This window comes from Eptesicus fuscus, chromosome 6 (assembly GCF_027574615.1).
Source record: "Eptesicus fuscus isolate TK198812 chromosome 6, DD_ASM_mEF_20220401, whole genome shotgun sequence".
In the NCBI taxonomy this organism is placed as follows: Eukaryota; Metazoa; Chordata; class Mammalia; order Chiroptera; family Vespertilionidae; genus Eptesicus; species Eptesicus fuscus.
In genome coordinates, this window is record NC_072478.1 from 86,406,959 (window position 1) to 86,412,564 (window position 5,606).

The 5,606-nt window shown below is 43.1% G+C and overlaps 1 pseudogene; it reads left to right on the forward strand.

Annotated features, from left to right (window-relative positions):
- The first annotated feature begins 1,776 nt into the window (after positions 1 to 1,776).
- On the forward strand, positions 1,777 to 2,237 carry LOC103295728 (acyl carrier protein, mitochondrial-like; annotated as a pseudogene).
- Positions 2,238 to 5,606: the final 3,369 nt, after the last annotated feature.

Consider the following 5,606-nt stretch of genomic DNA (forward strand, 5'->3'; position numbering starts at 1 on the left):
ATAGCATTTAAATTCTATCTTTTTCAGGGCACATTGAGGGAGGAACTTACTTGGTAAGATGTGCCAGTGGCTAGTGGAGAGGAATTTCTTGTAAGAATCCAGCAGATTTTACTAGTCACTATGGCTTGCAAACACTTTGCCCTTTATGGAGATCACAAACCTGCATTATTTACCACCATTGAATTTGCCTACCATATAGGAGAATCGACTGATCCTTGGAAAGCGTTTCTCTTGTGGGACCTGGGAGACTTCTGAATCCATTTCATGAAAAATGAAAGGAGACAGCATAACAAGTTCAAGTTCATTTAAGTCAACATCAATGCCAGTTTCTCCAGAAGAGACAGGAAAAAGACCAGCAGAGAGGAAGGGAATAAAAAGCTCTTGGCTCTGCTTTCCTAATTACCCCTAATCCAATAAAGAGCTGGACCTCTTACAAATGCTAATTAAGTAAGCCCCCTACCAGTCAAGTGATAAATCCAGGAAGAGACCTCCCTGGTAAAAGTGTAGACAGTGACAGAGCAGGGCAGGCTGGAAATAGACATCTGAGTACACAGTCAGTGTTTGAAGTCCTGGAGGGTTGGCAGGCAGGGAAAAGCACGCCGAGGCCTGTAAAAACAAGGAGAATACTGTACGGAGTTGGGAAACTAGAAATCAGCGTGTGTGAAACCAGTGCCGATCTCCTCACACTACCCCCCATCCAGTTTTCAGCGTCTACCCCGCAGTGGAGTAAGCATACTGCACCCTAATGTCAGAATGCCTCACCTCCCAGAGCTCTTCCAAGTTCCACCTGTGACCTCTTTACTTGCCAGAAATTCTCACCTCTTGGTGCTGTCCTGTTTTCATGCTTCCCACACTGTGTTCTGCTGAATCAGCCGTGATGCTTTGGGTTGCGAATAAAAGAAAATCCAACTCAAAGTCGCTTAAACTGCAAAGGGAATATCTCATTTCTGGTTCCCGAACTGAAGAGTTCAAAGGTCTGTCAACTTCAGGCATTGATTTAAGATTAGGGCTCTGGTTCCATTTCTCTGCAGTTTTCTTGGTGTTATTCTTATCTGTTGGTTTTTTCCTCTGACTGACTTCTATCATGCAGTCACAAAAGGCTACATCAGTTCCTGGTGACACCACCATATATCACAGCATCCCAAGAAAGAGAGGGCCTCTTCTCCCAGATGTGTCCAAAATGCCTGAGCTTCACCTGTAACAGACAAAACGAGGTTAGGCACACACTCTTGCAAAATGTTCACTCAGACCCAAGAAATGGTGTGTGCATCAGCCTAGGCTAAGCTGTGCCGTGGTAACAAATGACCCTAAAAACCCCCGTTTTATTTTTTGTTCAACTTGCAACATAGGCTGTTACAAAACAAGTGAGACTTCATCCATGTCCTCTTCATTCTGGGAGCAAGACAAAAGGAGCACACGTTTCTAGGGCATATTAATCTGTGGCGAAGGAAAAGAATGATGGCAGAACCACATGCTGGCTCTTAAAATTTCCACTTGGAAGTGGCACATGTAATTTCCACCCACATTTTGTAGGGCAAAGAAAGCCATTGCCTGAGCCTGTTGTCAGCAGGATGGGAAGAAAAATCCTTCTGTAGGAGAGTCCAGATGGAATGAGCTTGATATATTTTGAATATAATCTAATACTGCAAATGCTATATGATGATTGATTTGAACTGGGATGCTCATCTCTGACCCAATTATTAGGCAAGGTAATTGATAGGATTGAACTTTTGGGTTTACATCAATCAAATCTTACTCCTTGGGGTTGGCGTAGCCATGGCGGCTCGTGTCCTTTCCACCTGTGTCCACTGCCTACCTGCGGCCTTGGTGTAGCTGCCCCAGCTTCCCATGCTGGCCGCAACCCGGCCACTCAGCACCACGCTGTGCCCCACAGGAACCCAGTGAGGCCCAGGGCTCCCAGCTCCGCGCTAGAGCAGGTACCAGGCAGAGTTACAAGCTGTGCCGCCAGTATAGGGACGCGCCCCTCTGATGTTAGAGGGGATCAAGGACTGTGTTCTTTATGTCTTGAAACTCTATGACAAGATCGGCCCAGAGAAGCTCTCAGTAAATTCCCATTTTATGAAAGACCTGGGCTGAGACAGTTTGGACCAAGTGGAGATTATCATGGCTCTGGAGGACAAATTTGGGTTTGAAATTCCTGACATAGATGCAGAGAAACTGATTGTCCACAAGAAATTGTAGATTACATTGCAGATGAGAAGGATGTGTATGAATAAAATATGAGACCCTTTTCTTCACCGAGAGGAGATGCGAAGATACAGGCGAATGTCTGGCTGCCAGAACGTGTTTTGGCATCATTGCTGACATCGACAGAGCAATTCTGTTTAAACTTGCATTTAAGTTGTCTAAGTGTTTGTGCCCTTTGAAAATAAATCTATAAAACCAAAAGAAAAACAAACAAAAGCACCTACTCCTCTAAGTGGGAATGGAATCAACCACATTTAGACCACAGGGCCTACTTCACCTACCGATAGACAGGACAGAGTGGGTCCTCATTTTACAGATGAGAAAATTGAAGCTTAAAAGGATTACCTCTTTCAGATCATAGAGCCAGAATTCAAAGCCAGGTTTTCTAAATTGATATTCCATGCTTTCCATTGTACTAAAGACTTTGAATTTGGTACTGCTCTATCCAAAAACAATCTCATTCACTTGACTAACAAACGTAGCTACTAACATGGCAGAAGTCATATTGGAAATTCACTATTTTTATAAAATAAGTCATAGGTGTCAAATCTGAAAAGTCTTATAATTTGGTGACAAAGTCATAAAAGGGCACATTTCATCTAGGAAACATGCATCCTCAACAATGCATTCAGAAATACAGTGCACAACCTTCCAAGAGATCAGTTTGACGATATCTAGCAAAAGCCTTAAAATATGCACATTGATTGACCCAGCAATTCCACACGTAGAAAACTTACCTTCTGAAAATAACCATGGGTGAGTGGAAAAGTCAATAAAAATAAACAAGGACCTTCATTGCAGCAAAATTTCTGACCTAAAAATCCTAAATATTCAACACAATGGGATTCATTAAGTAAACCAGGGATGATGCACTGAACATACTACTATACAGCTATTTAAAAAGTCTCATGCCTAAATATTTAATTACACAGATTTTAAGTTGTTTATCAAAAGTAAATTATCAAATGCTATGCACAATATGTTTTATTTATATATGTGGAATTATAGAAGATTTGGGTGTTTTCTTTATGTTTGCATTCAAATTTTCTACATCAAATGTGTATGGCTTGTACACTAAGAAGTAAACAATGCAATTTTCTTTTTTAATGAGTCACCCTCCAAAACTAAAGCAAAGAGAAGCCCTGTGAAGCAGATGAGATTACCATCTGCAGAAGTAATCATAAGCTCTAAGAATGTGTTGCTGATTAGTCAAGGGTGTCTCTCGTGTATGATAGAGGAGGTTAAAATATAAATCAAGCAACATAACCCATGACATGTGGTTCTGCGACAGCCCAAGAAAATGAGAAATTTATGATTAAGAATGGTCAATGTGACTCTAGTACTGCCCACTGGGGAGGGTGGTCATTTCAATTACCCTCATCAGAGAGTGAGGCAGAATTTTACCCAGAGAGAAGATGACAATTCATCCAAATGTTCCAGCTTAGTGCTTAAAAATATCAGCTTCCTTTCATTTTAATCCTCTACTGACCCAGCTACCTTAGTTGCTCTCATTTTCTCTTTCATCAAGAAGCAATGCCCCATGTCAATGACACATGTTACTTTTCCTGATTGGATGAATTCCCAGTGAAGGAGGCTTTTGGTATAAATTCTGGTCTATATTGCCAGTTGGGGGTGAATGGGCACTTTATCAGCGTCATTGTGTTTGCCAGGGTCATTTCAACCCAGGGTGAGTTAATCCCATTTAAATAAATGGCTTCTTTATTTTTAGTGACATTTCCATTTCCTTCTCTACCTGCAAAATTCCTAGTGCAAACAGATGTTCCAGCCAATGTTTCAAAATTTTATCCTCGAGTTCCTCAAAACGTATGTGGAGGTGTCGCGTCTGCCCAGCAATTTATTTTAAGTGTTTTACTTAGCATTATAGAAAGAGAAATCAGAAGTGTACTTCCTCCACAATCTGACCATGCTCCCACCTGCTATTGCGGGGATCGGTCTCCTTTAGGATAACCACAGTTCCAGAGCACAGCACCTATATGTACATCCTTGTGCCACTGCTCCGAGCCTCCGTTAAGTCTGGAACCCTTCCACACCGAACGTGACAGGGAGAAGCACTAAGAGTGTGTTGGGTGCCAGCACATACTTGTCAAGAATGTTTTTCAAGGAAAAATGGAGTGGAGGACGTCTGTGTCTCCAGATACCTATCTCTTCATTGTTGAGCTTCAGAGAAAAATTCCGGCCCCAGACCATTCCTGGTGTATCTGTCACATGTATTCTTTTTCTACAATACAGAGACTCAGCTTTGAAGTGATAATACACTTCTGGAGTTCATCAAAGGGTACTAGACTGTTTTAGTAGAAACGATCACAAACCATTTGAACTGGGATCAGGAAGACAGGAAATGCAGGGCTAGAAGGGTCAGCAAAGAGGAGTGTCCCAGGCTAGGTAAGGCATTGCTCCCCCAGAGGTGGGCTTAGAGCTAGCTGAACTCAGCCTCAGCAGGCTCAGGTCTCCAAAGCTGCTGATGCAGAGAGTTGGGCCCTATAGCAAGAGTCTACGCACAGGGAATATTCTACATCATGTGAAAGGTGGCATCCAAGTCCCGAGCAGGTCTGTTATGTGTGAAACAGGATTCCAGGAGGCTGAAAGGAGCCAAAGGAAGGAGAAACCAGACTGGACAGATTGGAACTCATGCCGGGCTCTGGCGCTGGTGGGAACACAGTAATAAGCTCAGAAAAACACAAGAAGGGAAAAAGGTTTATTCCAGATTTTGTGAGAGATGGCTGGGAAAGGATAAATATAACAAGGGAAAGGGCCTGGGGGACTTTGGGGCAGGAGGGGAGGAGACCACTGGGCACAAGTAGCCCACCCTCAGCATTCAAGATGGCGGCCAATGTTTCAACTGTGCCCTTTGAGGACACCAGAAGGTCCTGCGTGTCCTTGGCAAGTCACAGCCTTGATGACTCTATAATCAACTCTAAGTTGCACAAAAGCAAGAGCTACCCCTGGGAGCTAAATGAGATCGCTAGACAGTGACTGGGACTCTAGCCTCAGAAAGCCTGGGTTATAATCCAGGCTCTGCCACTTGCTGCCTACGGGACCTGGAGACATGGTTTTCAATGAGTTATTTATCCCATTTTCTTTATCTAAGAAATAGAAATAAAAAGTACTTAGCACATACAGTTGTAAGGGCTAGGATAAGGTAATCCATGAAAAACACAGAGAACAGTACTTGGCACATAAATGCTGGGTAAATGTACTCTGGAGTAGTAGCGGTGATATTGGGAGTAAAAGGTAATGTATATAAAGATCTGATGCAAAGTCTGGCACTTAGTAGGCCCTCAGTATGGGATAGCTATTATTACTCTGGCTTTCCCTGCCTTTTAGGACCAACTCAAAACTGTGTCCACCCCTGACCCCTGCCCCAGTTCTAACCCCTC